Raw genomic sequence first — 13,256 nt, 5'->3', positions numbered from 1 at the left:
CAAGGATATGCATTCCTTCCCTCTAGTCTATTACTCAGAGAGGGAGAGGTAGAGAGATCCTCCTGTCTGTGCTGCCTCCCCCATCTCCTCCCTCTTATCAGTGCTACTGTCATCAGACAAGGTGGACATCCCATCCCTCTTCTCCCCCCAACTCATCCCCCTTTCACTTATCCCCCATTTCTACCTGGCTTTTCAGGTGTGCACTGTAGACCTCTGGCACTGAGTTCAGACGACACTGTCTGGCCTCGATGAGGGGAGGATGATGAAGGGATGAGTGGGGTGACAGGTCTCTTCCTTGAAAGAGAGGGAAAGAGGGGGGTGACCCTGTCAGCCGTACCAACTGTATCTGACAAGCAGAGTTCAGACCAGAAATGTGGATTATCCCATGACAGCTTCTTCCCGAAAGACATCCTTAATTGAAACCACATGTTTGTAGCTTAATGTTCATATCTGTAAGATGTAGATGATAATATACTGACCTGACCTCTCTCTCTCTCCCCTCCCTCCCCCATATCTCTCTTTCTCCCTCGAACACACAGAGCCCTCTCTGTATTTTGGAGAACTAGATTACATTGTGGATGAGAGTTCAGGCTATGTGGAGGTCAGGGTCTGGAGGACTGGCACTGACCTCTCCAAGACGGCCACAGTGACCGTCCGCTCCAGGAAGAGTGACCCCGTCTCTGCTGAAGGTCAGAAGAAGAACGTGAATGTTAGATCTATTATTCCTATCCTCTTTGTGGTGTAGCGTTTCCAGAATACAGTGCCTTGCAAAAGTATTCATCCCCCCTAGCGTTTTTCCTATTTTGTTGCATTGCAACCTGTAATTTAAATGTAATGTAATGGACATACACAAAATAGTCCAAATTGGTGAAATGAAATGAAAAAAATAACTTGTTTCAAAGTGGTGCGTGCATATATATTCACTCCCTTTGCTACGAAGCCCCTGAAGAAGATCTGGTGCAACCAATTACCTTCAGAAGTCACACAATTAGTTAAATAAAGTCCACCTGTGTACAATCTAAGTGTCACATGATCTCAGTATATATACACCTGTTCTTAGTGGTGTTGCAGGCCCCAGAGTCTGTAGCACCACCACGCAAGTGTCACCATTAAGACCAAGGAGCTATCCAAACAGGTCAGGGATAAAGTTGTGGAGAAGTACAGATCAGGGTTGGGTTATAAAAGAAATCTGAAGCTTTGAACATCCACGGAGCACCATTAAATCCATTATTCAAAAATGGAAAGAATATGGCACGACAACAAACCTGCCGAGAGAAGGCCTTAATCAGAGAGGCAACAAAGAGATCAAAGATAACCTTAAAGGAGCTGCAAAGCTCCACAGCGGAGATTGGAGTATCTGTCCACTTCAAGCCGTCCACGCCACAAAGCTGGGCTTTACGGAAGAGTGGCCAGAAAAAAGACATTGCTTAAAGAAAGAAATAAGCAAACACGTTTGGTGTTTGCCAAAAGGCACGTGGGAGACTCCCCACACATATGGAAGAAGGTACTCTGGTCAGATGAGAATAGAATTTCACTTTTTGGCCATCAATGAAAATGCTATGTCTAGCGCAAACCCAACACCTCTCATAACCCAGAGAACACCATCCCCACAGTGAAGCATGGTGGTGGTAGCATCATGCTTTGGGAATGTTTTTCATCGACAGGGACTGAGAAACTGGTCAAAATTGAAGGAATGATGGATGGCGCTAAATACAGGGAAATGCTTGAGGGAAACCTGTTTCAGTCTTCCAGAGATTTGAGACTGGGACGGAGGTTCACCTTCCAGCAGGACAATGACCCTAAGCATACTGCTAAAGCAACACTTGAGTGGTTTAAGGGAAAACATTGAAATGTCTTGGAATGGCCTAGTCAAAGCCCAGACCTCAATCCAATTGAGAATCTGTGGTATAACTTAAAGATTGCGGAACCCATGCAACTTGAAGGAGCTGGAGCAATTTTGCCTTCAAGAATGGGCAAAATCTCAGTGGCTAGATGTGCCAAGCTTATAGAGACATACCCCAAGATACTTGCATCTGTAATTGCTGAAAAAGGTGGCTCTACAAAGTATTGACTTTGGGGGGGGTGAATATTTATGCACACTCAAGTTTTCAGGTTTTTTGTCTTATTTCTTGTTTGTTTCATAATAAAAATATATTTAGTATCTTCAAAGTGGTAGGTATGTTGTGTAAATCAAATGAATTTTTTTTTAAATTCTAGGTTGTAAGGCAACCAAATAGGAAAAATGGCAAGGAGGGTGAATTATTTTGCAAGCAACTGTATGTGTCACAGTATTTACAATTCCCCTGGAGTCCCTCAATCTCTGTTTTCACATTATTCACAATCTCTCTATCAGTGTAATTACACAGAATTTCCGATCGTTCCTAATATTTCTCAAACATTCCGGTGTCATCTCACTCTGTTATGGTAGTATTCCAATGCCTTTGCTGGCTCTCTCTCCATAAAGATATATGTGTAATGTTCTATTTCTATGTTCCCCGTGTCCCCCTGCCAGCCGGCCTGGACTACGTGGGCATCAGCCGTAACCTGGACTTTGCCCCCGGGGTGACCATGCAGACATTCAGAGTGACCATCCTGGATGACCTGGGTCAGCCGGAGCTGGAGGGGCCGGAAACATTTGACCTGGTGCTGAGGATGCCCATGAACGCTGTGCTGGGAGAGCCCAGCAAGACCATCATCACTATTAATGATACTGTTACTGACCGTGAGTTATACACACTCTGTAACACATCCCCACACATGTAGATATATAGCCCCCAGCAAGACCACCATCACTATTAATGATACTGTTACTGACCGTGAGTTATACACACTCTGTAACACATCCCCAAACATGTAGATATATAGCCCCCAGCAAGACCACCATCACTATTAATGATACTGTCACTGACCATGAATTATACAGACACACACACTTTTTCACACACTGTTTTAGTGTTAACCACTGTTTTAGTGTTAACCACTGTTTTAGCGTTAACAACCACTGTTTTAGTGTTAACCACTGTTTTAGTGTTAACCACTGTTTTAGTGTTAACATAACCACTGTTTTAGTGTTAACCACTGTTTTAGCATTAACATAACCACTGTTTTAGCGTTAACATAACCACTGTTTTTGTGTTAACATAACCACTGTTTTAGTGTTAACCACTGTTTTAGCATTAACATAACCACTGTTTTAGCACTAACATAACCACTGTTTTAGTGTTAACCACTGTTTTAGCATTAACATAACCACTGTTTTAGCGTTAACATAACCACTGTTTTTGTGTTAACCACTGTTTTAGTGTCAACATAACCACTGTTTTAGCGTTAACATAACCACTGTTTTTGTGTTAACATAACCACTGTTTTAGTGTTAACATAACCACGGTTTTAGTGTTAACCACTGTTTTAGCATTAACATAACCACTGTTTTAGTGTCAACCACTGTTTTAGCGCTAACATAACCACTGTTTTAGTGTTAACCACTGTTTTAGCGCTAACATAACCACTGTTTTAGCGCTAACATAACCACTGTTTTAGTGTTAACATAACCACTGTTTTAGCATTAACATAACCACTGTTTTAGTGCTAACATAACCACTGTTTTAGCGTTAACATAACCACTGTTTTAGTGTTAACCACTGTTTTAGCGTTAACATAACCACTGTTTTGTGCTAACATAACCACTGTTTTAGTGCTAACATAACCACTGTTTTAGTGCTAACATAACCACTGTTTTAGTGCTAACATAACCACTGTTTTAGCGTTAACATAACCACTGTTTTAGTGCTAACATAACCACTGTTTTAGTGTTAACATAACCACTGTTTTAGTGTTAACCACTGTTTTAGCGTTAACATAACCACTGTTTTAGCGTTAACATAACCACTGTTTTAGCATTAACATAACCACTGTTTTAGTGTTAACCACTGTTTTAGCATTAACATAACCACTGTTTTAGTGTTAACCACTGTTTGAGTGCTAACCACTGTTTTAGTGTTAACCACTGTTTGAGTGCTAACATAACCACTGTTTTAGTGTTAACCACTGTTTTAGCATTAACATAACCACTGTTTTAGTGTTAACCACTGTTTTAGTGTTAACCACTGTTTTAGTGTTAACCACTGTTTGAGTGTTAACCACTGTTTTAGCATTAACATAACCACTGTTTTAGTGTTAACATAACCACTGTTTTAGTGTTAACCACTGTTTGAGTGCTAACATAACCGCTGTTTTAGTGTTAACCACTGTTTGAGTGCTAACATAACCGCTGTTTTAGTGTTAACCACTGTTTTAGCGTTAACATAACCACTGTTTTAGTGTTAACCACTGTTTGAGTGCTAACATAACCGCTGTTTTAGTGTTAACCACTGTTTTAGTGTTAACCACTGTTTTAGTGCTAACATAACCACTGTTTTAGTGTTAACCACTGTTTTAGTGCTAACATAACCACTGTTTTAGTGTTAACCACTGTTTTAGTGCTAACATAACCACTGTTTTAGTGTTAACCACTGTTTTAGTGCTAACATAACCACTGTTTTAGCTTTTCTCCTTCTATGAATTGTTTGTGTTTTGTTATCCATATAAAAGTAGCTTTGAGATGATTGTCTAAGGCACATTTAGTCAGTGAGCAATGAGAAAATTAAACTATGCTCCCTATGCAGAAGCCATGAAAATATTATTGAGCTACTAGAAAACCACAGTATTGATAAGTAGTATTCTGTTCTTTTCAGAGCCTAATTCAAATCTACTTATCATTCCAGTGCCCAAGGTTCAGTTCAAGGATGCTGCCTATAAGGTGGATGAGGCGGACGGAGAGATGAAGGCCGTAGTGTATCGTAGTGGAGACATCAGTCACAGGTCTACGGTGCGCTGCTACACCCGCCAAGGCTCTGCCCAGGTCATGATGGATTATGATGAGAGGCCCAACACGGACGGGTCACTCATCACCTTCTTCCCAGGTAACCCCGGTCTCTCTCTCTCTCCCTTTCTCTGTCTCTCTCTCCCTCTCCCTTCCTCCTCTCTCCTTCTCTCCCTCTTCACCCCTCTCTCTCTCTCCCCCTTCTCTCCCTCCCTCTCTCTCTCTCCCTCCTTCCCTAGCTCTACCCCTTCTCTCTCTCAATGTCTTTTTATATGCCAACCCCCCATATCCTCATATTTCTATGTGTTAACGCTGTGTTCCCCTTGTCCGCCTGTCCCACAGGGGAGAGTGAGAAGGAGTGTGTGGTGAACCTGGTGGATGATAACCTATACGAGGAGGACGAGGAGTTCCGTCTGGTCCTGGGAACGCCCAAGAGCAAGTCACCCTTCGGAGCCTCCACAGGGGAACAGAGCGAGGCGGTGGTCACCATTACTGACGAGAAAGACAGTAAGCTTTACCCAAGGAACACGGAGATATCTAGCACACCGAACATCGGGCTACATTGTATAGATCTATCTAACAAAGTATTACAAATTAAATGCCAAAACACGGTTGCATGAATTATTTGATTCAGTCTCTAGAGTGTTAGAGTCAGTAGTTTGTTCTGTTTTGCATCGGGAGTCTAAGCGTATTCTCTCTCCTTAGAGCCCATCATCCGTTTCAGTGAGATAAAGTACAGTGTACGGGAGCCCCAGATCCAGGGGGAGACAGCCGTGGTGAAGATCCCTGTCCTGAGGCTAGGAGACACCTCCAAGGTCTCCCTGGTCAGGGTCCACACCAAGGACGGGTCAGCCACCTCCGGAGAGGACTACAACCCGCTGTCGGAGGGTGAGTCCTGGCATTAAGTTATCATATAGTTTAATCATGTAACACAGACATAACTAACCCTAAGGTCCAGAGAGGACTACGACCCGCTGTCGGAGGGTGAGTCCTACCATTAAGTTATCATATAGTTTAATCATGTAACACAGACATAACTAACCCTAAGGTCCAGAGAGGACTACAACCCGCTGTCGGAGGGTGAGTCCTGGCATTAAGTTATCATATAGTTTAATCATGTAACACAGACATAACTAACCCTAAGGTCCAGAGAGGACTACAACCTGCTGTCGGAGGGTGAGTCCTACCATTAAGTTATTATATAGTTTAATCATGTAACACAGACATAACTAACCCTAACGTCCAGAGAGGACTACAACCTGCTGTCGGAGGGTGAGTCCTACCATTAAGTTATCATATAGTTTAATCATGTAACACAGACATAACTAACCCTAAGGTCCAGAGAGGACTACAACCCGCTGTCGGAGGGTGAGTCCTACCATTAAGTTATCATATAGTTTAATCATGTAACACAGACATAACTAACCCTAACGTCCAGAGAGGACTACAACCTGCTGTCGGAGGGTGAGTCCTGGCATTAAGTTATCATATAGTTTAATCATGTAACACAGACATAACTAACCCTAACGTCCAGAGAGGACTACAACCTGCTGTCTGAGGGTGAGTCCTACCATTAAGTTATTATATAGTTTAATCATGTAACACAGACTTAACTAACCCTAAGGTCCAGAGAGGACTACAACCTGCTGTCGGAGGGTGAGTCCTACCATTAAGTTATTATATAGTTTAATCATGTAACACAGACATAACTAACCCTAACGTCCAGAGAGGACTACAACCTGCTGTCTAAGGTCCAGAGAGGACTACAACCTGCTGTCGGAGGGTGAGTCCTACCATTAAGTTATCATATAGTTTAATCATGTAACACAGACATAACTAACCCTAAGGTCCAGAGAGGACTACAACCTGCTGTCGGAGGGTGAGTCCTAGCATTAAGTTATTATATAGTTTAATCATGTAACACAGACATAACTAACCCTAAGGTCCAGAGAGGACTACAACCTGCTGTCGGAGGGTGAGTACACATACAGGAACTGTAGTCTATGTTCCATTATCCACTCTAGAATCCTTCTTAGATTGTCCAAAATATTGCTTCATTCTAAGTGGGATGCTAGTATGGGCGTTAGAACAGAACCATATGAGAGAAGGGTAGGGGCCTTACCACAGTAACAGAATGATGCTGAGACTCAGATTTGACGCTTTAAATGGATGTCAAAGAATAAAACAATGATTGTAAAGTCAAATAAACCATACGACTCTATGGACAAGGACGACATTTAATAATGTCCACTGAACATTTGACAAAAACACATTTAGTTGAAGAAACAGCACATACTGTCATTCTGTTACCAAACTTTGCATCTGCACTGTTCTTCAAGTAAATTCGTTTTTATGTCAAATGTTCAGTGTCAGTTGTTAAAAGTAGTCTTGTCAGAGAGTTGTATGGTTTGTTTAACTTTGCAATGATATTTTTCTTGTTTGACATACATTTTAAATTCTCAGCATTATTCTGTTACCGTAGAATATACAGCCATCGTTGTCATACTGTGATGGGCATCGTCGTGTATAACCCATTCACACCTAAAACGACCTGATACATTTTTAATAAAGATCCTTATTAAGCTCTTGTTTAACCTTGTGTGTGTCTCTCAAGATGTGGAGTTCAAGGAGGGCGAGACAGAACACTTTGTGGAGGTGCAGATCCTGTATGACGGCCAGAGAGAGATGAGAGAAGCCTTCGTCGTCCACATGAAACCTGATGAGTACATGGTCGCAGAGATGCAGGTAAGACTGAGGGCATGGGATCGCACGCACGCACGCACGCACGCACGCACACACACACACACACACACACACACACACACACACACACACACACACACACACACACACACACACACACACACACACACACACACACTTTATGCATTCATTTAACCCTTATTTTACCAGGTCAGTTGACTGAGAACACATTCTCATTTACAGCAACTACCTGGGGAATAGTTGCAGGGGAGATGAATGTGCCAATTGGAAGCTGGGGATGATTAGGTGACCATGATGGTATGAGGGCCAGATTGGGAATTTAGCCAGGACACCAGGGTTAAAACCGCTACTCTTACAATAAGTGCCATGGGATCTTTAGTGACCACAGAGAGTCAGGACACTGTTTAACGTCCCATCCGAAAGATGGCACCCTACACAGGGCAATGTCCCCAATGTCCCTGCCCTGGGATCTTCTTTATTTTAGACCAGAGGAAAAAGTGCCTCCTACTGGCCCTCCAACACCACTTCCAGCAGAATCTGGTCTCCCATCCAGGACCAACCCTGCTTAGCTTCAGAGGCAAGCCAGCAGTGAGATGCAGGGTGGTATGCTGCTGACACCCACCTAGATCACCCACCGAGACACACACACACCATATAAATACCCTCAGCAGGTCTCAGGGCATGCACACACACACTTAAACACACAAATAGCCAGGCAGCAGCTGCCACTTTCAGCAGCCCCCAGCACCCAAATCACCAGCTATTATAAAAAGACTTCCTGGTTGAGTCCATGCTATGAGAATGTCCCTCAAGTCAATCCACAGAGCAGTGTGACCTATAAACACAGCTATGTGGCATCCCAGACATGTACTGTACCATACCACTAACCTGACACAAATAATGCTAGAGGTGTACGCTCACTTTAACTCACTTTTCTCCTTTGGTATTACAAATATGCTGTTCTAAGGAGGACTCCACCTTCTCAAACGTCCAAGTTTACAATGTAGAACACAATAAAGTCTACTATACCCACGGAATGGTGTTTTGAATCTCTCTCTCCCGTTCATCAGATGAGTAAGGCAATTGTGTACATCGAGGAGATGGACAGCGTGGCAGACGTCACCTTCCCGGCTGTGCCTACTGTGGTGTCCCTGCTAATGTACGATGACACGGCCCGCGCCAGGGACAACCCTCACCCCTCTACTGGCTACCCCATCGTCTGTGTGACGGTGAGTGGTGGCCACAGGGCCCAGACACACACACACGCAGAATGCAACCCCCCTAGACACACAGACACACACACCTCATATCCAGGTGTTTAACCATGTAAAGCTAGCGACAAGGTCGGAATACTTTCATCCAGTCCAAAAAGCCGAGGCTTCAAACTGAAGGTCTTTGTGTTTCATAGTTTCAAAACCTGTTGTTTAAGTGGTAAATCAATCTGTTTCCCATTGAAATGCTTTCTCCAGTTCTGACTAAATCCTAAACATGAGACCCTTTCGCCGGCATAACAAATGTACACGTGTCTCAAATACATATTACCGATATACCATTGCATATAGCCTCGTAAAGCGCGGTTTACAAGACGACTGTGTATCGTCCTATTACATATGCCATAATCTCACGTATCTGTGGCCCCTCCCTCACCTGCAGGCCTGCAACCCCAAATACCACGACTTTGACAAGACGGGCTCCATCTGCACGGCGGAGAGCATCAACGACACCCTGACCCAGTACCGCTGGCTGGTCAGCGCCCCCAGCGGGTCGGACGGGGTCACCTCGCCCCTGAGAGAGGTGGACACCAACACCTTCTTCACCAACACTAAGTCCATCACCCTGGACTCCATCTACTTCCCCAGGCTGGGTCGAGAGTCCAGTGTGCTGCCCGGGCGTTCAATACGAACGGGGATGCTGGTCTGGAGCTGTCCAGTCCCATCATGGTGGTCAGCAGGGAGGAGGGTGAGTGGAGACTGGGAGGGGGGGGGGGGGGGGGACTTCAGAGTTCAGTGACATCAACCTTCATGACTGTTGATGACATCTGTTATATGTCCTTATTCGGACAGAGTTACGTAGGCCTTGTGATGGAGAGTTCAAGGACGATTGTCTAACCGACAATAATATGTCTCGTGTGTCTGTGTAGGTCTGTGTCAACCACGTATCTCTGGCACGGTGGGAGCTGAGCCCTTCTCTGCTAAGATCCGCTACACCGGCCCTGACGACCCTGACTTCCCCAACCTCATCAAACTCACTGTCAACATGCCGCACATGGACGGTGAGTAACAGGCTCTGTCATGTCCTTACCTACTGGTCTAGAGTCAGTTTGACAATTGGACTGAGGTAGAAAGAACTGATTCAAGATCAGTTGTCAAGGGTAAAAAGTTACCAGGTCATTAACATATTTATTAATAAAGCAATGGATTGATGATGTATTGAAACCGTCTCTCTCTCACCCCTCTTCTCCTCAGGCATGTTACCGGTCATCTCTACGCGGCCCCTGTCCAACTTCGAGCTGACCCTGTCTCCGGACGGCACGCGCGTGGGCAACCACCGCTGCTCCAACCTACTGGACTTCAACGAGATCCAGACGGGCCACGGCTTCATCACCGACGCCACCAAGAACCCTGAGATCATCGGCGAGACATCGCCCTACCAGTACAGCGCCGACATGCGCTCCACCAACAGCCTGAGATTCTACAGGAACCTGAATCTGGAGGCTTGTCTGTGGGAGTTTAATAGTTACTACGACATGTCCGAGCTGCTCACCACCTGTGGAGGTTCTATCGGGACGGATGGACAGGTACTGGAGAGAGAGAGAGACATACACACATATGCACTGATGCAAATACACACACACACGTTGAAAGTAGACATTTTGAAATTCCCTCTGTGTTAAATTCCCTCTATGTGACCTTTCATGCTTGAATGCTCTGAAGTGTTCCTATCCTTCTGTTTTGTACTGTGGTATATGCTGATCCAGGTACAGTTGAAGGTGACCCTGACTATGTATCTCTGTGTTGCTCTTCCTCTAGGTGCTGAACCTGGTTCAGTCCTATGTGACTCTGCGCGTGCCTCTCTATGTGTCCTACGTCTTCCACTCCCCCCGTCGCCGTGGGAGGATGGCAGCACTTTGACCTGCAGTCAGAGCTCAAGCTCACCTTTGTGTACGACACCGCCATCTTGTGGCAGGACGGAATCGGCAGCCCGCCGGAGGCTGAACTACAAGGTACAGCCAATTCGGCCCACTGTTGGCTATTTTAAGTACTACAGTGAGGTGGATGGCTTGCAGTATGATGTGCCCTTGAGGTGGATGGCTTGCAGTATGATGTGCCCTTGAGCCCTTGAGCAAGGCACTTACCCCTAATTGCTCCTGTATGTCACTCTGGATAAGAGTGTCTGCTAAATGGCTAAAATGTAAATAATGTCCTATGCAGTATGTCACCAGTGAATGATAGAGGTGGACAATAACCCTGGTTTGATGTGACTGTGTCCCTATAGGATCCATGTACCCCACCAGCATGAGGATCAACGAGGAGGGACGTCTAGTGGTCAACTTCAAGACTGAGGCCCGCTTCAGGGGACAGTTTGTCATGTCCCACCCAGGTATTACGCCCCCCCCCCCGATAGGGTGATTGTATAGCTTTCCCTCCTATTGGGTTGCACTGTGACCCAGATCCTGTACCGCTATTAGAATGGAACCGTCTTAGGGGTTGTTCTGCCAAATGTCAACATGACATTACCCTTTTCATTAAGAACGAGGTGCGACGTACAGTCTACAATACAACGCCGGTCTTATGATGTATGTGTGAGATTAAAGAGAGGTTTGACTGTGTGTTTCCAGGAACCACTCTGTCGTCCATGGTGATGTGTGCTGACCTCTCTGGCCTGACCTTCACCCTGGCCCTGATCAGGACTGAGCCCACCTACAACCAGCCCATGCAGCAGTGGAGCTTCGTCTCGGACTTCGCTGTGAGCTGCCATCTTGTTCATTGTCTGTCTTAAAGGTAGACTCGGCGATATGACGAGGCCACGAGCTGCACGGTAGATATTGCGATGAGCGAGAGACAAGACTTTACTGTCACAAACAGTATCTGCGTATGTGCACGGATTCGCTTCACGCTGTCAGAGCGTGGTAGATGCAGGACCAAAACAGCCGAGCGCTCTTAGTTGTTGAGGAAATGGACCCACTATGCTGTGTACCTACGTCATATCGCTGAGTCTACCTTTGACTTTGTATTCTTAGTGTTTGTGCTGTAGACGGTAATGACAGAAGACTAGGGTTATCTTTAGCAGCACGTACAGTATGGATACCAGACCAGCAGTAACTACCTTAAATGGTTGGTGTGTTTTAAAGTTGTTTTAATGATGTTGTAATGTTGTTGTCTGTAGGTGCGGGACTACTCTGGCACGTACACAGTGAAGATGATCCCCTGCAGTGCCTCTCCCAATGGGGAGTTCAGCATTCCCCCAGTGTGTCACCCACGAGAACCCCTCACCTTCCACATGGACATCCGCTTCCAGCAGGTCACCACCACCACTGCATACCCACAGTCTCTGGCAGACTAGCATACCCAAGACAATAGAATCAAGAGGAAACTTTGTCATTCACCAATGTTGATTTGTCTTGGTGTTGTATGAGGCTAAAAAAATAATAGTAGCAGATACTTGTTGATTAAATGCATTGAACCAAATGTTTAAATCTTATCAACTCTCTTGGTGCCTGTGTTTGACCTTTGCCCTCTGACCACCCCAGGTGAGTGACCCGGTGGCGGCTGAGTTCAGTCTGAACACCCAGATGTTCCTGCTGTCCAAGAGGGAGCTGTGGCTGTCGGACGGATCCATGGGATTCGGAGAGAGCACCGACACAGCCTTCTCAGAGGGTACTGGACTACTACTGACCCCTAGTGGACACTCTAGGAACCACTAGTCAATATATAGATAGATACACCACTAGTCAACATATAGATAGATACACCACTAGTCAACATATAGAGAGATACACCACTAGTCAACATATAGATAGATACACCACTAGACAACATATAAATAGATACACCGCTAGTCAACATATAGAGAGGTACACCACTAGACAACATATAAATAGATACACCACTAGTCAACATATAGATAGATACACCACTAGTCAACATATAGATATATACACCACTAGTCAACATATAGAGAGATACACCACTAGTCAACATATAGATAGATAGATACACCACTAGTCAACATATAGATAGATAGATACACCACTAGTCAACATATAGATAGATACACCACTAGTCAACATATAGATAGATACACCACTAGTCAACATATAGAGATACACCACTAGTCAACATATAGAGAGATACACCACTAGTCAACATATAGAGAGATACACCACTAGACAACATATAGAGAGATACACCACTAGTCAACATATAGAGAGATACACCACTAGTCAACATATAGATAGATACACCACTAGTCAACATATAGATAGATACACCACTAGTCAACATATAGATAGATACACCACGAGTCAACATATAGAGAGATACACCACTAGTCAATATATAGAGAGGTACACCACTAGTCAACATATAGATATATACACCACTAGTCAACATGTAGATAGATACACCACTAGTCAACATATAGAGAGATACACCACTAGTCATCATATAGA

General features: G+C 44.7%; 1 pseudogene; it reads left to right on the top strand.

The window, feature by feature from the left end:
• LOC124013044 overlaps positions 1-13,256 on the top strand; it is a 51,975-nt pseudogene that overhangs the window by 33,721 nt on the left and 4,998 nt on the right.

The sequence above is a fragment of the Oncorhynchus gorbuscha genome, linkage group LG24 (assembly GCF_021184085.1).
Source record: "Oncorhynchus gorbuscha isolate QuinsamMale2020 ecotype Even-year linkage group LG24, OgorEven_v1.0, whole genome shotgun sequence".
Taxonomy (NCBI): domain Eukaryota; kingdom Metazoa; phylum Chordata; class Actinopteri; order Salmoniformes; family Salmonidae; genus Oncorhynchus; species Oncorhynchus gorbuscha.
The sequence above is the reverse complement of the archived record's forward strand: the minus strand, read 5'-3'. Positions and strand labels throughout refer to the sequence as shown.